The sequence below is a fragment of the Ipomoea nil genome, unplaced genomic scaffold (assembly GCF_001879475.1).
Source record: "Ipomoea nil cultivar Tokyo-kokei standard unplaced genomic scaffold, Asagao_1.1 scaffold1564, whole genome shotgun sequence".
In the NCBI taxonomy this organism is placed as follows: domain Eukaryota; kingdom Viridiplantae; phylum Streptophyta; class Magnoliopsida; order Solanales; family Convolvulaceae; genus Ipomoea; species Ipomoea nil.
This window is the reverse complement of record NW_017617992.1, coordinates 181,938-206,261: the sequence shown is the minus strand read 5'-3', so window position 1 is coordinate 206,261 and position 24,324 is coordinate 181,938. Positions and strand designations below refer to the sequence as shown.

General features: G+C 39.7%; 1 long non-coding RNA gene across 1 annotated transcript; it reads right to left on the bottom strand.

Moving 5' to 3' along the window:
• Positions 1–431: 431 nt before the first annotated feature.
• Positions 432–1,778, bottom strand: LOC109189839. The gene is made up of 2 exons (XR_002055644.1): positions 1,599–1,778; positions 432–988 (listed from the first exon to the last, which is right to left on the bottom strand). It is a non-coding gene; the product is annotated as an uncharacterized LOC109189839 (long non-coding RNA).
• Positions 1,779–24,324: the final 22,546 nt, after the last annotated feature.

The following is a 24,324-nucleotide window of genomic DNA, read 5'->3' as shown; positions in this document are numbered from 1 at the left end:
TTTTTTATTTTTACATAAGGTGATATTATTTTATTCGTTTTCCCCCTGTTATGCAACCACCTCATACTTGCACATTAAAATTTTGTGTCGTTGCACATGGTTCCTGGTATTTTGTGCAAGGTTGCACGTATGGTTACTTCAATGTTGCACAACATTTCCACTGTCCTAAATATGATTATACGCCTTTGTGTGTTTTTTATTTTGACTCTCCTATGTGTTAACATCCCCCTAATGCACAGATTAGGTTAGGGTACCGTGATGCATTTTATATTTCTGTGTGGGTGCACACCACCATAACGTGTCATAATCGATTTGGCGGGCTACGGGTTATTTTTTTTTTAACATTTAATATTGCATTAATACAGTCACTGGCGATGCACTTAATCATTCATCCAGATATACCGTATTTGCACAATGTTGTACTCCACTGATACATAAATTCATCAAGGGTTATGCATTTACAGCTGATGCACATAGTGGTTCATCTTTTACGTCTCAGTCTATTAACTATAAACCATGCTTATGCATTTCGCACAAGTGTACCAAAAACAAATTGTCCCTCGTAATAAACTTTTTTCAACTTCTAAACATTTGATTGTTGTCCTTAGTCATGTCTTTTAAAGTAGTCAAAAAATAAATGCCCAAACACACATCTTACTGCTTAACGGAATTGCGTGAACACACCCTGGCCGAACAGTGGTGAGCTTTGAAAGTTTTTGCTGTGTTGCTCATTACATTCGCTGAGTAGGATATCCTTCATGTACTTCGCTCGTAATGTTTCTATTGTGGTCTTGTCTCCCTTGGTCAACCCGCATTCCCAATTCCTCGCTTTCTCCCCAATGAAGCATTCCATGTGCTTCATTGTATATACTCCACTGTCTGGGTTTTCTGTTGCATCCCTCCAAGGCATTTGCATTCTCTTTGGTTCCATTTCTAGTATTTCAGCCGCCCTTTTATGGTCCTTATTATCGTCTAGGAAGCACCCGAACTGAAAAAAAAAACCATCAAAAACATGCAGAATAACATCACACATTCCTCTAATTATCTAATTCTCAAGACTGGATCAGTTTTGTACCCCCCCCCCCCCCCCCTCCTCCAACACAGTAACAAAAACAGGCTCAATAATATGCATACCAAACATAAACAAGGTCATTTCATTTGTGCATTATAGCATACCAACAGGGGTGCTTCTTCATCACGGGAAACGCAACACCCATGGTTTTCCACTGTTGCTACTGTTTATTTAAAAAAAAAAAAAAAAGCCACGGCTTGTTTACAGGGGTGATTCAGATTCAACCAAAAACACCATACTATGTCTGTGCGTACAGAGCTTCTCCCCGTAACCAACCCACTACTAACCCCCTATTTATTTAAACTTGTCCCCAACCTCGCCGGTAATTCGTATTCCGGCCGAATCGCCGCCATTAACGACCACACGCACCCTCTTTTTTTTCCCCCAAATCAAAGTCACCAGTTTTCAGTTCTTTGACCCAACATCAACTTCCACATACATGCAATAGCATTGTGCACTGAATCGCTCATAAAAAATCAGAGTGATTATTAAAAAAAAAAAAAAAAAAAAAAAACCGAACCCGTACGCAGTCTACTCGTTGCATCGATCGACGCACGCTGGGTACTCCGTCTGGGTGTTCCGTCCGCCATTGTTTCCGGGGTTGAAGCCGCTGGTCGAAGTTATGCGTTGTTGCCGTCGTTTCATCTACTCCAACTCACTCCACTGTGCAAAGCCGACATCTTCCGTACTCGTAGCCCGTTTAAAACCCTACGCTACGCGTTCAGACCCGTAAACAAAGGGCTTTCCTTCCTAGTCTTTTTTAATTAAGACTCCAATTACTTTTTTACCCCCAAATTAATTACTCCATATGTTATTACGCTGGTTTAGGGGCGTTTGATCTTCATCCAAGCATCACGTTTGAGCCGTTAGATCATCCCATCTGATGGTTGAATTTTATCCTCACACCTCACCTAACACATTAACCTCACTAGAACCTCACCATATATATATATATATATATATATATATATATATATATATATATATATATATATGATTTACATTTTTGGAAAAAAAAATAATTCCCAACGAAAGAAACAACGAGAGAGAGGAAGAATTCAAGTCGTGCGTACCACACATCTCAGTAAAATCAATTCGCTACCTCCTAAGGGTGTTAGGAGCGTGTAGCGTCAATTTTTCAAGATAAAATGATCAGGGCCGTTCCAATAAAAATTGGGGTCTTGTGCAATATCTTAATTTGAAGCCCTTTTTTTCTAAGTAATTTTTATATATAAATAATAGTTGTTCAAAAAGTTGTATCAAAATATAAATATTGTATAAAAAATACATCTAAATTTTCATTTAAAAAGTAACATGCGCCGTGCACATTTAGACGCAAAATCATCTACCAAACTTTTGATATCAACTAATTTCAAAAGCCCATTTTCAATGGAGATTAAAGCTATTACATTGACTCTCTCTTGCAACATACTTGATAGTAAGTAAGATTTCAACAATTTCAACTTTGAAAAACTCATTTCTTAGAGGCAACAATAATTGGATAGTCAATAATATTCGATATGCAATAGTAGCATTTAGAAAACAACTCATCTATTTCAATGAATTCAATATACTCATTGCACATATATTTTCTTTCGATAAAATCTCTCTAAGCAATTTTAGCTCAATATACATTTCATTTTCATTAATATCACCACTGCATACTGTTCATTGAGATTTGGAAATATAATTGAATTAAAAAATAAAATTAATAGTAATTGTTAATTAGCATAACGTCCCAATCGAAAATGCTAATTGTTATTTGAGATTTTGAATTGGGAATTGCTAAAAACAGGGGAGGGAATCAAAGGATTAGAAAATATATATACATACATATATATTCTTTTTTTGGGTTTTAAAGTAATTGTCAATTGAGCTCAATTTCACCTATCACAAATTGGTTCAATCTCCCTGCACTTAGCCTAAAATCATATATACTATATATACATATATACTTTTTTTTTTTTTAAATATGGGGCCCCCAAAATTCGGGGGGCCCTATGCGGTCGCACATGTTAGACATGCTCAAAACCGGCCCTAAAAATGATTACAGTTATATAGTTGAACACTCATGCTATATTACTTTCGACGAAGTAGAACAAACGACGAGCACTTTTCTATTTTATAGAAGTGTTGACCGATTTTCATAAGAAAAAGATTTTGAGGGAAGAAGGGGAAAAACAAAAAAATGTTGAGGTTCTCAAATCAACTGCGAACAATTATGCCCCTCTTCCTGTGATGAGAACCTGCGAATTTGTACATAAATGAACATAAGTGTACATCTCCAATGCACAATGCACACTGCACACAATCTTCCCTAAAATAATTCGTGCACGTTTATGTAGACGATTGTGTGCATTTATGTTAGTTCGCATATTTTCACGATTGGAGGGTTTCTCATTTGATTATTTAGAGAAAATTGACTTATTCGCCCCTACATGAATTAATATTAGAGAAATTTACACTTTTCGTCCATAAGTTATAAGGTTATTGTAAGATTCGTCCATACTTGTTGGTCGTGATTACATCTCGTCCCTAAACTATAACTGACATTGCAAATTTTATCATTTTTTCTAACAAAACATTAGGGGACGAAATTTGCAATGTCAGTTATAACTTAGAAAAAAAATGAGCACGACCTATTAGAAAAATAACAAAATTTTCAAAATCTTTTATAACTTAAAGACGAGAAGTGAGCATAAACAACAAGTAGAGATAAATTTTACAATTATCTTATAAGTTAGTGACGAAATTAAAAATGTCAGTTTCCCTTAATAATATTATGAATGATATATTATGATTAAATAAATAAATTTTATTTATTTTCATTAAAAAAAAATGGGTACGTGAGAGTCAACTTGACTGATTATTTAGAACTACACAATTTTCTACAAAAATAATATTCTACAAAATTAATATTTCACAAATTTTTTTTTTTTAGAAAAACGCCTTAGTATTTAGTAACGCGGCACATATGAAAATTGATTTGAAGGGACGAAATTAGACCTACAACAAGACTTTGGCTAGTGATCGAATGGTGGAAAATTAGAACAGGTCATGAAATAAATTGGTGTGGAAACTGAAAATTTGATAGATATTATTTTTAAATATAATATTAATATATTTGAATATTAATATGGTTAACATCCACCTTATTATTATCAATTATCTGGACAGCTATTGAAAAAGTTCGACGCGTCGAGTTTCCTGATGCCCAATGATTATTTTTAAATAAGTACTTTAAAGTTACTGGAGTTGTTCATGCATAGATAATTGAATGTTGAATTTGCGTTTTTATAGGTAATTCTAAATTTACAAATGCAGCAAAATATAGTCAAAATTGATTATAATTGTTAATAAAATAATTGTATGGGAATGATTGAAACCAAATACGGGACATAAGGGAGAGCAAATAAAGATTATGACATAAGATATTAAATATATACTAATATAGTTTGAAGGAATTCTGGCAGAAGGTTGAGTTTGAGGGGTGCTGGCAATCTGACATTTTGCAGCGGCAATTTGTTTATACTAATAATAATATTATAGAAACATGATAGAAGATATACATTAAGCTTATTTGCTCTACGTACCACACATTAAATTGCATCTTTTATTAATTTTGTTCTTACTTGTGATTATTAATTACAATAATAAAAGTTGACTAAAAATACATTGACAAATTCAATGACTATGTCTTGTAAACATGAATAATACTTATTTGATGCAATGTTTTAATAATAATAATAATAATAATAATAATAATAATAGTAATAATAATAATAATAATAAACAACAACAACAACAAGAATAATAATGTTAAGTTTTATTCAATTATCATAACACTTGTATGATACTAATTTAACACTAACAAATACGTTGCAGACTTGCAGTATTGGCGAAATTTTATAATATTTTAGCATTTTGTTATACCATGTACCATGCCACGTTATTCTATTTTTTTTTTGAACTTAAGTTTATTTTGTTTTCAAAAAAAAAAAAAAAACAAAAAAAAAATTAAGTTTATTTTTAATTTTTCTTTTTTGTACAAATAAATTAATATATAAAAATATTGTTGGGTATTTGGTGAATAAATCGATACACTAAATATATATAAAATATATATTTATTCCAAAAATTAGAATTTAATTTGTAGAAAATTAATTCCAACCAATTTTGGTACAAAACCAAAATTACATAAATATACAACGTATATATATTAATCAACTAGGGATTTATTTTATCAAAAATAATCGCACCACAACTTGTACGGAACTAGTACAAGGGGTTTAATCCTTACGAGATTAATCTCTCCACTTGGTATGAAACCAAGAACAAAATAAAATAAGATCGAGACGGGTTTCTAACCTGTGGTTTTAACCTAACGAGAAAGAAGAGGAAGCAGAGGAAGCCCGAGTCGTGTGTACACACACTCTCCTTAAAACCGATTCGCCACCTCCCGAGGGTGCTAGGAGTATTATAGCGTCAGTCTCCCAGGATGAAACGGATTACAACTTTAGCGTTCGAGCACTCAAACCCAAAGTGTAACACCCCCGATTTTCAACAACTTTTAAAAGCAATTAAAGTTTATGAAAGAGGTAAAGTCTAATCATTAAGAATAAGCAAAGCGGAAGCTAACTACACAAATCCGGGAGATGTTATGCCACACCTACACAACATTAGGTGCACAGGCAAACACTAACTACTAAACAGTCTAACAGTTTAACTACTTAGGCTCACATGCCTCAACAACTAATAAAGGAAGAGATCTAATCTATCTACAGGACACTAGCGCGCTCTCCAAAGCTACTCAACCTGTAAAAGATAAGGGATAACACCCGGTCAGCGAATAATGCTGGTAACCCACCAATATGCGTTAAGTATCATAATATACATAGATATAATCAAAACCATTTGAAACTGGGAATACAGTATATATCATTTTAATGCCGAGAGAGGAAACATCAATAGACTCATCAATCACTCACAACAAAGGTCAAAGACCATCATACTCAACAAGACGATAGAACCACGAGCAAGAAGCTCAATAACAAGATACAACGTACGACACACAAAGAAGGATTCACAAAAGATATGCTCTTAAGCAAAGTGATGCAAGATTCACACCATAACGAGTTCCAAGTCCACATAGGACACAATCACACCAAGTCATATACTGTGGAGTCAGCACCACGGCTCGATTCATAGTGAATTAGTGTGGAGGGATCCAAATCATCAATCATGTATCACGTAGTCGTCGCAACGACCCGGGTCACATGCTAAAGTGTCATCGCAATGACAATGACCGCAGCCCAATGGAAGCAGAGCTAGCAACTTTAAGTGTATACACCCCCTATTGAGATTCCAAGCTCAACGGGTTAGCTACCATCTCTGGCAACTGGAATGAGTTTCCCATGTTGCCCACCAGCCTAAGTATCCAAATGGCAATCCAGAGCTTTAAACCCACTACCAGATCAATTCACACACAAGTCCCCACACTGTCCACTTTACCATCGCTCAATCATCTCATCACATCAATCCATCATCTCAACAAGAGTCCATACACACGGAATCTAGAGATACAACAACACATAGATTCCACACAAAGTGTGTACAACAAGGGATAAGCTCAACAATTGCTTAAACAATGAATAATAATACACACAGGATCACATCAAGGGATCCAAGCAAGGGGTTTCAATGAAGGACATGAAACGATGCTCAACAACAATGGACCTCAATCCAACACCAATATGATTGGCAACACGAGTTGCCAATCCTCAACAAGAAGGAACAAACCATACACGCTAGCATAACAACATCAAACTAGCATGCTCATCAAAACAGGTAAACCAAAATGGTTCCAACGAACCTTCGAGACTCATATTAGTCCAACAAATCACAAGGTTGGATCCTTAGCACGATTCAAGACACCAAATCCTAGCATGGATTCCTAACACATCGTTCTAGACATACGAAACATCAAGAAGACTCACAAAAGCTCAATAATCCAACAACAGGAGGTCAAAACATCATATACCAAGAAGAAAAAGGATCACGGGGAACAAATCCCTACAACCCCACATATGTTCCCCGCGGGTGGGGCCACGGGTAGAACACTACCCGCCGTTCCACCCGCGAGGTACACCTCATGTACACATTTTTCCCTTCGGGGAAATTCATCAACAAAGCCAAGTTCAAGTCCAAAACACCCAAAATCTCACACGCAAAAAAGATATGACTTGAACCCAAGAATAAACCAAGCAATGACATTCAAGAAACCTAAATACAAGCTCTAAACATGCATCATCACAAGATCATGCATCAAATCTCACAAATCACATCAAGAACATCAATAGAAGCCAAGAAATATCAATAGCAAGCATAAAATAGGTTTTGTATAGCATGGGTTACCTCTTGTAGACCAAGAACACCTTCTTCAACCTCAAAGTAAGACCAAAGCTCCTCTAGATCAACCTAGCACTTCACCCACCACTAGATCTTTTACAAACTCCCAAAACCCATAAGGTAGAAGAAATATTTGGAGAAAAGATAGAGGAATCTTGTAAGGAAAAGGTAGGGAAGGATAGATCTTACCATTGCTAGCCTTGTAGTCTTGGAAAGTTAGAATCTTGGCTTGGGATTTCTTGAAGAACTTGTGAAGATGAACTCTAGGATTTCCTAGAGAGAAGGAAGAGTGAGGAGAAAGAAAGAGATGTAGAGAGAAGGGAAATCCTAAAAAATGATTTGGATTTCCTTGGTTAGGGTAGGGTTTTAATGCTAGCATTGTGTGAAATGACCAAAATGCCCCCTTCCTCCCAAAACTAGTTAGGAGAAAGACAAAGTCTAGGGTACAAGGGCTAAAGCCCAAGGTACAACTCATTGACCAAATTAAAAGGATAAGGGATTTGGTCAACTAGGTCCTTCAAATAATTTCAAAAGGGAAATTAGGATAAGAATTGTAAAGCCATAAGGAATAAATTAAGGAATTAATTCGTGTTTTAGGGAATGAATTTCCGGGGTGTCACACAAAGTCTGGCGAACTAGAACACAAGTTGAGCACTCCGATGTTTTACGGAAGATGTTGGCAGAGCAACTTTTCTCTTGTAAACGGGATGAGAGATGGGAGAAAACAAAGAAAGATTTTTTAGAGTTTCAAGAACCGAGTAAACAATCTGCCAACACCCAAGGTATTTGTAAGAAAGGAATTGAAAGCATATTCATGACACATTAACCAACATAAATTCAAAATTTAATAATTGGATAATAACGTTTGAAATGGTCATACTTATTATCTTAATAATACCAACGGTCACGAACTTAATACGCGATTAATTCGTACCGACCATAACGACCCGTTTCAAAATATCTAAGTGACCGAGAAGTCCGTAGAAACCCGAAGGTTTAAAGAATTGGGACCGGAAACCACACCAGAGTGGTCCGCAAGCACCGAAACGGTGCCGCACAAATCAATGCATATAGCATTGACTCGTGCTTAGCACGAAAGTAGCTCACGAAAGGAGAGCACGAAAGAGCTCACAACTCCAACTTACAACATGAAACTAAAGCTTAAAATTAAGCTTTCAATTTGCATGCACTTTTGTCCAGCATCATTTGTCCCAAATTAGAATTAAGCTTTCAATTAAAGCTTAATCCACTTAAGCCCAACTATCGTACAAGTTACGAATCGTGCTAATTTTAATTAGCACCTAGCTTAAGTTTTGACTTCTCTCAAATAGGTTCATTTTGAGAATCAATTTCTCATTCACCTATTCCCCATTTTGAGCGTACATGTTGGTACCGTTGGTAGAAAACACAAATAATAATAAAAAAATAAGATTATTATTTTCTGGAAAGAAGGGAAGAAAAGATGAAGAAATTTGGCTAGTGTTTGGTGTTGGGTTTTTTGCAAGAGTCAAGTGAGCACTCTTTCCTTAAAACCTTATTTGCCACCTCCCAAAGATGCTAGGAGCGTTGTGGCCTAGGCTTCCCAGGATAAAACTTGCTAGTGATTCAATGTTTGAGCACTCAAATAAGGAATCCAGCGAGCAAGACACGGTTATGAACACAGTATGGCTAAGAAGAGGAGTAGAAGCAGAATTTTGAGGTTGGAAAACAAAGGTTTCGTGCAGTGTTCTTGCTGTTCTCACTGTGTGTAAAACTCTACTGCCTCTACCCTCTCTTATATACGGTTGAAGGAGCCAATAGCCTTTATTATGGCAATTAAAAATGACATTAAAGCTGCCTTCCAACAGCTATAACAGCAGGCCACTACCTGGGAATTGAATTCAGAATTCAAAATTGGAATTAATAGACAATTAATTCCGTAACAGATGAATTCAATCCTCTCAACAGTCAGAACTTTCGGGTTCCAGACCGTTAGCGTACAGGGTTCGGTCTCAACTTTCAACCTCATCCAGTTTCGGCCCTTGCACCCCTCGTGGACTCTGTTGCACGAGAGTTGTGCTCTCGGTGCTCTCTTGTAGCACGAGAGTAGGTGCTCTTGGTTCGGTTCTGGCCGAACCAAGTGGCTATACCAGTTGGAAAATGATACCGAAGTTTGGCATAACTTAGCCCGCAAGGCCAGCCAATTTCCGGACGACATTCGTGCCCCCAGGTGCCGGTGCACATGAGCTCGGGCTTGAATCAAGCCTTTTTCAATCTCTGCTAGTTGGAATTTGATTTGCACCCCCCCCCCCCTCCCCCGCGCGAGAGAGCCTCTATGCTATAAAATTCTACAAGCTTCAAAAGAGCTCTTGTATATAAAGGGGGGAAAATCTTCATTCCAAAGCAATGTGGGACAAAAGCTCACTTTTTCCCTTCATTTTCCAACTCAAATGGGTCTACTTTGAGGATCAATATCTCATTCACCCATTATCCGTTTTGAGCGTACAATATATCAATCTCTTCGTCTCACTACGAAGTATCCGAACCACTTTGACCCGACCCAAATCGGAAGTGGACCCCACTAATAATTGTACCACAAAATAGCCACTTAACATGCCATTTTATGCCATTTTAAGCTATTTTTTCCAACAATCCCCCACATGAATGAAAAATTGATTTTTGGGGTATTTTGAAATCGGAAACAACTGTGTTCAAAAGGTCGATCCCTGCATAGGATAGGTACGGAGTCACTATACCCTTTGAACCTTCCCTCGTGAAGACATGTTTACTCTACTGGCTGTGCGGTAGAACGCGATGTCTTTGAACCGACTGCCGTTTGTGTAGACGATGACATATCTCACACAGGAATCTCCCAACCATGCTCTTGCTCTCATGAGTGTGCCCGTTTTGGTCGTGGGTCACCGTTCCTGGTTCTGCAGTAGAGAGAACTGAGGAGTGAGGACTAAAATCGCAAGGTGCGACTGCGCAGAGAACCAGAGAGAACTGAGAGTCTCAGAGAAATGAGAGAATGAGAGAAGAGAAGCTCTCGTCTGGAAACCCTAGCAAGAGAAGGGAATCAAGAGACTGACTGTGCAAGTGTGGAGTTAGGAGTAACAACATATATATATACTAAGCCTCAACGACGTCGTATTGCTATCTACATACGCAACCCTATCTTTTATCGGGTATTCGGACGGGTCGGGTGAATTTTTAACCCACCCTATCCGAACTCCGTAAACCGACGTCGTTTTAGGCGTCGGTTCGGTTATGCGACTCGGGTATCGGTTCGGTTCGGTTGGTCTATTTCGGTTCACGGTTCGGCCGGTTTTTTCGTTTTTTTCGGATTATGCTCAGCCCTAGTTCTGCGAGAGTTTCTAAAGAATTGTGCCCAACAATTCTCCTTTGAAGCGACCCTCTCTTCTCTCTAACATAGGTGATTCTTTCTCGAGTTTCCCGCATACTCAAGAATCATTAAAGCATTAACATGCTAGCCTCATACGGGAGTCACTGTTTTAACGAGGAGTGGTAGGGAGTCCGAGACCCCCACAGTGACGCGCTCCGTTCCATAATTTAGTTGTCCCATTGAACCTAGGTGCCAGCAAAGTTGGGTATCCACTATAGAACTTTTTAGTCCAAGGGCTTTAGACCCATTCCTCGTGTCAACTTCTCCACAACTTCTCTTCCTAACCCTTTGGTCAGCGGATCCGCTATATTGTCTTTTGACTTTACGTAGTCAATCGAGACAACACCAGTTGTGAGCAGTTGTCTAATGGTATTATGTCTACGACGCACGTGTCTAGACTTACCATTATACATATGACTCTGTACTCTCCCGATTGTGGCTTGACTATCGCAATGCACACATATTGGAGGTACCGGTCTTTCCCAATTAGGAATATCCTCTATAAAATGGCGTAGCCATTCAGCCTCTTCACAACCTTTGTCCAAGGCTATCAGCTCAGATTCCATCATGGATCTAGCTATCACAGTTTGCTTAGAGGATTTCCATGCAACGGCTGCACCGGCTAGTGTAAACACGTAGCCACTCGTGGACTTAGAGTCCTTAATATCAGATATCCAATTCGCGTCGCTATACCCTTCAAGTACAGCGGGATATCTCCCGTAGTGCAGTCCAAGATCACGAGTATACCTCAAGTATCTCATAACCTTTACTATTTCCTTCCAGTGCACAGCACCGGGGTTACTCGTATATCTACTGAGTTTACTAACCGCATACGCAATGTCCGGCCTAGTACAGCTCATAAGATACATCAAACTACCAATAACCCGAGCATATTCCACTTGTGAAATACCTTCTCTGTGGTTCTTGGTTAGATGAATATTTGTATCAAATGGTGTCCTAGCCACTTGACTATCATCCTTGTTAAATTTCTCAATGATTTTGTCAATATAATGTGATTGGCTCAACACGAGACCATCAGGTCTTCTAATGATTCTAATCCCGAGGATTAAATCAGCCAAACCCATATCCTTCATGTCAAATCTCGCATTTAACATGTTTTTAGTAGACTTGATCATCCGATCATTACTACCAACGATGAGAATATCATCGACATATAAACAAAGGATGACATAGCCGTCTATCGTTTCCTTAACGTAGACACATTTGTCACTTTCATTTATTTTAAACCCGTTAGTTAACATCGCATGGTCAAACTTCTCGTGCCACTGCTTAGGCGCTTGTTTTAAACCATAGAGCGATTTAACCAACTTACACACTTTCCTCTCTTGGCCCGGAACCACAAACCCTTCGGGTTGTTCCATATAGATTTCCTCATCTAATTCGCCATTTAGGAAAGCGGTTTTCACATCCATTTGATGAACTTCCAAGTTCCGCAACGCGGCTATGGCAAGTATCATCCTAATGGAGTTTATTCTCGTCACGGGAGAATACGTGTCGAAGTAATCAAGGCCCTCGCGTTGCCTGTAACCCTTGATTACAAGCCTAGCCTTATACTTCTTGATGGAACCATCAGGTTTCATCTTCCTTTTAAAGACCCACTTGGATCCTAAGGGTTTACTACCCGAAGGAAGATCAACAAGTTCCCAAGTGATTCTGTAGAATAGAATCCACTTCACTTTTTATAGCCTCTTTCCACATTGGTCCTTCTGTAGAAGTCACGGCTTCTACATACGTTCGAGGCTCGTTTTCTATCAAACAAGATAGAAGATCAGGTTCGTTTTCTAATAAACAAGTTAAAGTACCCGAATCGTACTCTAACAACTAAGTTAGAAAATCAGGACCGAATGATTTTCCAACTCTCGCCCGCTTACTGCGTCTCGGCTTGAGCTCGGGTTCTCTCTCGGATTCCCCACTATCATTATCCTTAGGGTTTCTTAGCGACCCCATCGCTTGGGGGGCTCTCGGTCCACAAACTGAGTGTAAAAGAGAGCACACTCCCCTTTCAGCTGATTGTCATTTTCGAAACGCATCTTGCTATCGTTAGACCATCGAGTCTCTTAGTGTCCCCCCACTCGGGACTCTTGGTTCGTAAACCAAGGACAAAAGGGGACATCTATCGCCCCCACCGAACAACTCTTAGTTTTCAAAGGCAAGTCGTACCGATTAGTATAGTCACCAAAGACTATCCAATCGTAATCGACTAAGAGTGACCTTTTAGTCAGATAATTTAGATCAAAGTTTGACTGAGCTTAAACTAGTCGCAACAGGTTAGCCTGAGTAAGGCAGGAAAGCATTCTCATCTGCAATCCACGTGATTGAGTAATTACTAGCTTTCCTGGCAAACCCAATCTCATAGTTGGTCGATTTCAATCCTTAGATCGCGAGTAAATCCAATCTCTCGATTGGCATAGCCCGATTCCTAAATTGGCATCGTTTATTCTCCCAAACCGCGCTAAAATCTGTTCGCTAGATCGTGTTACAAGTCCAATTGTCCGATTGATGCAAACCCATCCCTAGGATCGGTGCAGTTTGATTTCTTTTGCCATGCAAGAGTTCGATCCGTTAATCGCACGTAAATCGAATCCCGCAATTGGCGATCCATTAATCGCACGTAAATCGAATCCCGTAATTGGTAAAATAGATCTCCAGATCACAACCAAATCGACCCCCCGATCATGTTCAGCAACCCATTCGTTAAACCGGCAAATCGCGTTGCAAGTCTGACCCTTAGGTCGGGCGCTCCCGTGTGGTCCACCAGACTGCGCTTAAAGTTGTGCTCTTTTTTCCTAGGCTAAATTTTTTCCCATTGGGTTTTTTATCAGCTTAAGGTTTTTAACAAGGCAACCGGCGCATGTCACAAACCGTGTAACTAGTTTTTCCAGCCTGAACTCTTCCTCGTTAGCTCGTCGTCAGGGCATGAACTAGGGGGGGGGGGGGGGGGGGGCGGTGGGGGCTCTTGATAGGATATATATCCCGACACCGACCACCTGTACGTCCATGGACACGTTTATAGTTAGGTCAGGGTTAAGTGGTTCAGAACCCGGTCCACGGGTCCAAGTCGGAGGTGACGGGTCAAACCCGATACTAGTCAAACCCGCCACCATGGGTATAAAAGGTCTTCTAGCCCTTTTATTTAAAGGATTCCACTCATTCATTACTCTCTCTACACACACCTCTTCCCCTTCTCTCTACACTATCCTCCCACTTCTCTCTACAAACATACAAGAGAACACTCAAGAACATATATGAATAAAATACCCCTTTGCTCTATATTGTTTCTTCTATAAAGTGCTTTCTTGTTCATACATACATATTTCATACAGTACAAATAACTGACATCCGGGAATTTGTACTATCAATTACATACCCCGAGTCAATTTTATCCATCATTGTGATCTTGTTGAGAGCTATTGTACAAGCTCGAGCGTGCACTCTTAACATATTTCCTGCAAAATCACACTTCAACAGTGACAAGATTCCATTCCACCGATCACATTTCGGCTACATTGCACCTTCGCATTGAACTTACGCACAGTCATAGATCAACAAATCCACCTTGCATGTTGGCATGGCTTCCATTTCAGACATTGGTGGTCTTAAATTTGCATGAGGTTGAAGAAGAGAGAAAGCCACCAGAATTCCTACACATCTGCAGATCTCCATCCCTGCAACCACAAAACTAGTGCTGGTCACGAAGACATGGAGTCCCAACACATAAGTTTTCCGATCTTCGTCGAAGGATCGTCACGGATGGGTTCGACTACTGCGTGCATCGCAAATCCCAACCGCACTGATGATCCTGGTCAGGGTCTGCGACATGAGAGCAAAGGGCCTCAGATTTGGCCGCGGGTTCTTCGATCGGCTGCGATCGGTCATCCTCGTAGGCCTTGCACGTAACCATAGCACACCCATAGGTGATGATGTTAGCTTTAATTTTTCACTCTGTTTTTGTATACATCTCAGTTTCGGGGACTGCGTCATAGTCGAGATCATCTCACTATAGTGTAGGGACTGTCACTTTGAGGCAAAGAACATAGCAATATTGGTCTTGCGTCCGTAGGCGGTTAGATCATCCAGCGAAAACATTAACGGCTGAGGAGCATCTTCATGTCCGCGCGAGCCGCAGCCGAGAGTAACGACTTCACAGGTGCGCACCACACGTTGTCCTCAGCTCAAGCTTTGTTGTTACAGTCCTGATCCAGCCTGACTCCGGTGACCGGAAACAAAAAGTAGGATTTAAGATTGGGCATTCCAGGGGTTCGACGGTTCAGGCCCTTCCATGTGCTGTCACCATGCAAGATTGGTCTGAACTTGTTGGTTATCAGGTGTACGCAAAAGGATCAGAATCGCTGATATAAAGAGGATTGGGTCTGTATATGATCAAAAAGGTTTAGTGCCAACGGTTGAGGTTACACTACTTAGCACTGAAGTTAGATCTGGCAATGAGGGAGAATCGGGAAAACTGTTTTGAGGAGAAAAATGGAGGCAAATTATCCCCGAATTTAATGGGGGTGAACTAGTGACTGGTCATATGGACCGACAGGCGATAGTCCATCGAATCCCACAAATCAGAGGCGCATATGCACGAAGCGATACAGAAGACGAGGAGGAACACTTGGGATTATGATATTGTAATCTTTCTCTCCTCCCTTTCTCTTGCATGGAATGTTGTGATACTGGACTGAAATATCACCACCTCCTTGCTTTGCGATTCGGAGAAATGGCAGTTGAGATAAGTCAGAATGTGCATGTGGTGGTACAGCACTCGCAGGGAGCACATCAATGGCTGCAATCACCAAAGATTTATGGCTTTTAATTTCTTGCAATTACACAGCTTATTTCACAGCAGGCTTCAGAGCTTTTTGCATCACTGAACAATGTTGGGCTCAGAGTGATAATGTTGAGAGCATAAACGAATGGATTGCATTGGAATTGTGAAGAGATACAGAAGAAGAAAAAACTTAACTTCTGTTCATACAGGAAGCTTTTATATATATATATATATATATATATATATATATATATATATATATATATATATATATATATATATATATATATATATAGCTAAGAGATGGAGAAACGGTTATAACAGAAAAGTGAATCATGTGGAATTACATTCCTGCCCTATACTTGATCCTTGGTTGCAGTCAGTGTTGTCATCCTTCCTCATCATTCCCCCCCCCCCCCCCCCCCCCCCCCCCCCCCCCCCGTAAGCTGGAGCATGCAAATCTTGTATGCCTAGCTTAGAGTTAAAATTGTGGAACATGGCAGTGGAGTGTGGCTTGGTAAAACCATCAGCTATTTGTCTGGATGAAGGAATGGACAAGAGCTTGATTAAGCCTTGAGATAGCTTCTCCCGAACAAGGTGACAGTCAATTTCGATATGTTTCTTCCTCTCATGGGAAACATGATTTTCAGCAATTGCCACAGCAGATTTGTTGTCACAAAACATCACTACCGGCCGCTTCATTTCAACATGTAGATCTCTAAGCAGAAAAACAATCCACTGTACTTCAAATGTAGCAGCTGCTAAGGCTCGGTACTCTGCTTCAGAGGAAGACCGAGAGATCGTGGCTTGCTTCTTCGATTTCCAGGAGATAATGGCTGCCCCAAGAAACAAGCAGAAACCGGTAACAGATTTACGTGTCTCCGGGCAAGTTGCCCAATCTGAATCCGAGAACACACTAAGCTGTAGATCACCACCTCTAGGATAGAGAAGGCCTTGTCCAGGAGCTCTTTTGATATAGCGTAGAACTCTGTGAGCAGCAACTAGGTGTTTATCAGTTGGCTTATCAACGAATTGACTGAGTTGATTAACGGCATAGGCAATATCTGGTCTTGTCGTTGTGAGGTATAACAAGCGCCCAATTAGCTGTCTATAGATACTGGCATTAGTGAGTAAAGCTCCATCATCATGTCTTAAAGATTGACCTGGCACCATTGGAGTGGCTACTGCCTTGCAGTCTAGAAAACTAGCTTCTGCAAGAATATCTAAGGCATACTTACGTTGACATAGATTTAGGTCGTGTTTATCCATGCTTGCTTCAATGCCAAGAAAGTATCCCAACTGCCCCAAATCCTTGATCTTAAAAGCATTGTCAAGAAAGCATTTTAGATCATCAATTAGCTGCAAGTTGGGGCTGGCAATCAATATATCATCTACGTAAACAAGAACCACAAGGAAGATTGCCTCATTACCCATAGTGAATAACGAGGGATCAGCACTAGACTGAAGAAAACCTTTTTGTTGCAGGGCTGAACTCAGTTTAGCATTCCATTGGCGACTAGCCTGTTTTAGTCCATAGAGTGAACGTAGCAACCTGCACACTTGGTTTGGTTTGTCAATTTTGAAGCCTGGTGGCAAAGTCATGTATACCTCTTCCGTTAAATCACCATGTAGAAAGGCATTATTAATGTCTAACTGATGAATGTGCCATCTGCATGAAGAGGCAACAGCCAGAAAAGTCCGGATAGTAGATAACCTTGCAACCGGGGAAAATGTCCCAATATAGTCAATCCCTAGCTGTTGTGTGTATCCCTTGGCTACTGATTGTAGCAAAAATAAGATGTGAGCTCGGGTGTGTTATATCGTCCTCAGGGGATTGGGGGATATGTCACGCAATATGCAATCACAATAAACTAGACACTAGCATAAGGAAATCAACAAAAAGCTAAGCAAACTACAAGTTTAAGGAAATGATAAGACTAACACATATACACAAAGATAAACACAAAATAAAGAAATAAGACTCAAGCTAGGGAGCATTATCATTTAGATGCTTTAACAACCTAAGGGATTAGGGAGAACAAGTAACCAAGGAATTAAGCGAGAATGCACGTAGGTATCCTAGTCTACGAACCATTCTCGTGATTAATAAACAAGGATTAGAACAAGGAATTGCCCCACTTTCATGGTGAATCAATTCCAAGTCCATCAAACACACAAAGCATCTAAAGCGCCCAATTTCCCCTATTTTCGTAAGAAGAAATCGGGTCTATGCAAGGGGTGGCTTGGATTCATCACCCAACTCTCGTTGAGGTAAAGAATCCTCCAAAAACAAGCTAATGAATGTGTACATCAAACATTAACAAGATATAAAAACAAAACCTTCACAAACACATGAACCCTAGGTTGGAGTTCTTCCCCTTTTTGCAATAATCACAAATCAAGCATCAAGATAGATAATACAACCCTAACTCAAGTCCATAAACTAACTACTCATGATTCAATAGCATAAAGAACACAAAAACATAAATATAAAGCATAAACATTGCAAGATAAAGAGATAAAAGGGAGAAGAAAACTTCACTAAGAAATGGATGGTAAATCTTGGAATCCAAGTGTTGAATCATTGATTACAGGCTTGAAATATGTTAAGAAACCTAAATCTAAACCTAATCTAACACTACTATATGAAAGGAAGTGAAAGAGAGAAGCTAGGGCTCAACCATGGGTAAAAACCGAGTTGAAATGACCCAAAAACGCGCCTAAATAGAGCAGAGCACAGTGGGACGCCCTCAGGGATGGGCGTACGCCAGGCAGTACCATTTTGGGTGCATTTCCAGTGAACACTGGAATGGTCGTACTGGCATGCGTACGGGCGTACGGCAGGGCGTACGCCACCTGCTTCTTTTTTCAGATCTTGGATGGGCTGATGGATGGGCGTACAGGAGGCAGTACGGTACTCTTGAAATTCCTAAATGCATTCCAAACTCTTTGATTGATCTCTTGGTCCAAGAATTGTTAGGATCTTTCCAAAAATCATTGAATTTCTCACTTGTTGTGAATGATTGCACCTTGAAATAAAACCAACATAACTTAATCACAATTCACACAAGTTTTTAAGCAATTCACAAATAAAATGGGTTCAAGAAGGGGTAAAAATATAGACAAAAACGCACTTATCAGCTATGAGGCGTGTTTTATATCGCTCAATAGAACCATCCGCCCGTAGTTTGACTTTATAGACCCATTTACACCCTATAGGTATTTTCCCAGCTGGCAGGGTCACTAATTCCCAGGTATGGTTGGCCTGCAAGGCTTTAATCTCTGCATTCATTGCCTCTCTCCAACATTCATGTTTTATGGCTTGATTGTAGGACTTTGGTTCACTAACAGTGGTGACTGCCATAGAGAAGGCTTTATGAGATGAAGTGAGACCATCGAAAGAGATGACCTTGGATAAAAGGTGACGAGAAGACCCTCTGGATGTTACAGCCTCACAATAATAATCATGTAACCTGCTTGGAACTAGAGCCGTCAAAATTGGGTTTTACCTGCCGGGTCGACCCGTCCCGTACCGCCGTAGGTAGGGGACGGGTTCTTCAAATTTTGATCCGCCTGGAGGCGGGCTTTTTAGCCCGTCCCGCCTGGGTCACGGGTCTAGGCGGGTCACGGGTTTAGCCCGCGACTTGCTAATACATATATATTTTGTATATATATTTAGTATTTAATACATGTTATTTTGGTTTGTGTAATTGTGTTATAACTTAAAGGATTATAGATTTATAGGAATACAATACTAGGTAGTGTTATTGTGTTAGTGTACTGTATGTCTGTACAATGATTCTTTTTTTTTTTAAGGATATTGTACAATGATGTTTTTAAAAAAAAAAAAAAAAAAATTAACACAGTGAAAAAATTGATTTGCGGGCTAGCCCGCCCCGCCAGCGGGCTTTGGCATGGCGGGGCGGGCCGGCCACATTCCAAGCCCGCTAAGAGGCGGGCTTTTTAGCCCGTCCCGCTACGAGGACGGGCTTTCGTGTGTTTTGGCCCGTCCCGCCCCGCGAGACCGTTTTGACGGCTCTACTTGGATCATTCCTAGGCCTACTTGATCTTCTGAACTGAGCAGGATTAAGAGTCTGTTGTTGAATGGGATAATTCTGCTCAGTGCTCTCAACATTCTGCTGAGGATTAAAAGTCTGTTGAGAGTTCCCACTATGTGTGCTACAGGCTTCATCACATGTGGCAGCACCCTCTAATGTGGGATGTCTAGGAACATCCAGATTAATCTCTTGTGGCAAGTTGTTTGCAGGTGCATGAGACTCATTATATGAATAAGGAATGTCATCAGGAATGACAGGCAAAGGAGGACTTGTTGTTGACAATTCAGTCATAGAATCTTGCAGCTTCTTATCAGAAAAGGGAAATATCATCTCATAGAAATTAACATCTCTAGACACAAAGGTATGCTTATTCTGAAGATCATAAAGTAGATAACCTTTGATATGGGCAGGCATTCCAAGAAACACACACTTCCTGCCTCTTTGAGCCAATTTATGTTTAGATGGCAAAACAGACGCATAGCATAGGCAACCAAACACCCTCAAGCTAGAGAGATCAGGCTCTTTTCCATGCAACCGGTAATAAGGGCTTGACAATTTAATAACTGATGAAGGCAGTCTATTTATGATGAATGTGGCATGTAAAACGCAATGCCCTCAAAACTCAATGGGTAGAGATGCTTGAAAACGAATGGCCCTTTTGTGTTTAGCGAAATGACAAACATCACACGGTGCTTCTTTTATAACAGAGATCTTAATATCTTTCAAACAATGAAGTTTATTTATAGGGAAATGCCCTAGCCTTTGATGCCAGATTTTAGTATCATTACAGTGAACAGCAAAGCTTTGGTGATCTGCAACAGGTTTCTGAGGTGCATCCAGTAGCAAGTATAAACCCCTCTCTTGCCTAGCTGAACCAAGAATCTTCCCATGAACCCCCTTGATTGTATACTGTCCAGAGATAAATGTTAGTTCACAGCAGGTATCCTGTAATAGTTTACTCACCGAGATTATGTTAAACTTGAAGGAAGGTATATGGAGTGCATCCTTCAAGCATAATCCACTATTGAATCTAACATTTCCTATGTGCTCAACAGATATTCCTTCTCCAGTAGGTAGGTTAACCTCAGCTCCACACACAGCATGAAATTTTTCAAAAAACTCAAGAGCACAAATAATGTGATCCGTAGCTCCAGAATCAACAATCCAATTAGTATCACATAAAGAGATAGAGTTAATGTGAACTTTAGAGTACTTGCCTTCATTTGTGTGAGACATTTCTTTGAATTCTGGAGACAAGGTGACAGCAGCAGATGTGTTAACTGAAGTTGTAGCAGCAGTAGCAGAGGATTGTCCAACCTGATTTTGGAGAAAAAAGAGGAGTTTCTGTAGCTAATCAGAAGTCACTCCAAGTTCTGCTACATTGCTTGGCACGGCTGCTGCATTCATCTGCTGCTTGCCTCTAGATTTAAACCCTGGCACCCACCCCGGTGGGAAGCCATGTTGCTTATAACATTTATCGATCGTATGTCCGTTCATTCCACAAAAAGTGCATTTGGCTCCCTTATTTCCACTGCTATTTCGCCTTGCATTGTATGAATTCACAACAACTAGTGTCTCATCAGTAGGATTATGGACTGCTGCATTGGCTTGAATAATTTCCAGATTTCCTGTATTCAAACTCATCAAATTGACTTGTCTCTCCAGTTTCTCTGCCATGACAAACACTTTGTATACCTCCGACAGAGGATCAAGGACAAGGATATTAGACTTCAGGCTTCCATAATCATCGTTGATTCCTTGGAGGAATCGGATGACACGATCTATGTCACGTTCCTTCTTGATCTCCTCAATGAGATCACAGGAACACCTTGGATCGCATCTGCAAATTGGAAACGGTCGCAAGATGTTCATCTCTTCCCACAAGGTTCTACACTTTGTGTAGTAATCATTAACAGAGAGATTGTTCTGTTTCAAGCCATAGATCTCGTTTTGAAGAGCTGAGATTCTCTGTGCATCACATTGTGAGAATCTCCTCTTGAGATCCTGCCAAACATCTTTTGCCTTGTCTAAGTGCATGATACTTTCGGCTATGGAGGCATGCACTGATCTGAAAATCCAAGAGCAGATGATTAGATTACATCGTCTCCAAGCTCCGTAATCAGGTTGATCGCGATTCGGCGCCGGAATATCTCCTTCAATGAAGCACCACTTGTTTTTCACCTCTAAGGCTAATCGCATTGAGATGCTCCAAGCTCCGTAATTCGAACTGCCGATCAACGGAGGATTCACTAGCATTGTGCTAGGGTTATCAGTTGAGCTGAGGAAGAGAGGATTCTCCATCTCTTCTAAACTAGAACTCCTGTGAGTCTGTGGAGGCAGATTCACCTGCGGAACGGTGGATGAAGCTGCATTGGTTGGAGATTGAGAGTTCGGATGCTGATCTTGTTAATTCATCTCGCCGGAGAGGACGGCTGCATACGAGCTCCTATGAAGCTCTGATACCATGATAATGTTGAGAGCATAAACGAATGGATTGCATTGGAATTGTGAAGAGATACAGAAGAAGAAAAAACTTAACTTCTGTTCATACAGGAAGCTTATATATATATAGCTAAGAGATGGAGAAACGGTTATAACAGAAAAGTGAATCATGTGGAATTACATTCCTGCCCTATACTTGATCCTTGGTTGCAGTCAGTGTTGTCATCCTTCCTCATCATAGAGCCTCCGTGTGTGGGGAATAAATTTGTTTGTATTCCTCCAACCTACAAGCTCTGTTAATGGTGTCCTCGGGGGAACCATGATAGGTTTGCATGAACTTCTGCAGCCATGGCAACATGATGTGGACCAAGATAAGCTAAAACTACTTTTGAAATCATAATGTAAGAATCCAGAGGAATATACTTATACAGTAAAGAAAAACAACTTGGATTGTTATTTTCTATTATTATTATTATTATTATTATTATTATTATTATTATTATTATTATTATTATTATTATTATGATTATTATGATTATTATTATGATTATTATGATTATTATTATGATTATTATTATTATTATTATTATTATTATTATTATTATTATTATTATTATTATTATTATTATTATTATTATTATTATTATTATTATTATTATTATTATTATTATTATTATTATTATTATTATTATTATTATTATTATTATTATTATTATTATTATTATTATTATTATTATTATTATTATTATTATTATTATTATTATTATTATTATTATTATTATTATTATTATTATTATTATTATTATTATTATTATTATTATTATTATTATTATTATTATTATTATTATTATTATTATTATTATTATTATTATTATTATTATTATTATTTCTCTCTAGTGACGTTGTGAGGTCCGACCTCGACTAATGCTAGGCAGAGTAATCAATCCATGGTCACGGTCGTACGCGTTGGCCCTGACCTTGGCATTCCATAACGGTAGTATAGGGGGGAAGCCCTCGCTCACAACCTAACGGAGGAACCTGTTATGGGTTGTTTGCCCCTTGACAAGGCTGAGGCCATGCTGGTGAGGAGGACCTACCTGGTCCTTGGTGACACACTCCACAAAAGGTCCTACATTGTCACTCTATTACGCTGCCTATACAACCGAAAAACCGGGGTCGGTCATGGAAGAGATTCACAAGGGGGTACTTACCCGACTCCTCATCATACCCTAAGGGGGCACGAGGTCCAACCTCGCGTACCAACCCCGACGGAAGAGCTTAACGGTTGTGAGCATATAGCCATTAATGTGCAATCCAACTATCAGCTTAGGATCCTTATTCGCCGCCCGACGAAAGAGTTTTTGGACCGAGAATGCCCTTGGCCAAATAACTACATACAATTTAAAAAAAAAAAAAAACCAAAAAAAAAAAAAACAAAACAAAATCATGCGAGCAAAAATCTAAAAATCTAATAAACGACCCCACGTCGTCCAGAAAACCGAACTCGGATCACAAAGGTAAAAACTTAAAATGTGTTGGAATAAGAAAAATAGTTTTTCAAGTTGACCCTAAAGCATTCATCCAAGCATTGAGCTCTGAGCAGTTTCAATTGGGCCAAACGTTTACTCTCTCTCATTGTTGACTTCTCGCAACTCAGAGAATGTGGGACTGATGATGGATATATTGGAAATGACCCAATAATAATAGGAACCCGGGGTCCGGGAATGTATATCATGGGTAGCCCAAGAAGAGTCTAAGTCTGGAGCCTGTCTCCGGGCCCTTCATCCAAGCATTGAGCTCCGAGCAGTTTCAATTGGGCCAAACGTTTACTCTCTCTCATTGTTGACTTCTCGCAACTCAGAGAATGGGGGACTGATGATGGATATATTGGAAATGACCCAATAATAATAGGAACCCGGGGTCCGGGAATGTATTTCATGGGTAGCCCAAGAAGAGTCTAAGTCCGGAGCCTGTCTCCGGGCCCAAAAAGATAGACTTTGACTTAGCCTTGTGTCCCACCGTATGAGCCTGACGTAGTCTCGTGGCCCACCACAAATTTAGCCTAAGTGGTTGATATTTCTCTTGTATAAATTAGCCTTGTACATTATTACAAGATCATTTATCATTATTACAATATACTTGTAATACTTTGGCTCTAGCCATAGGCGGA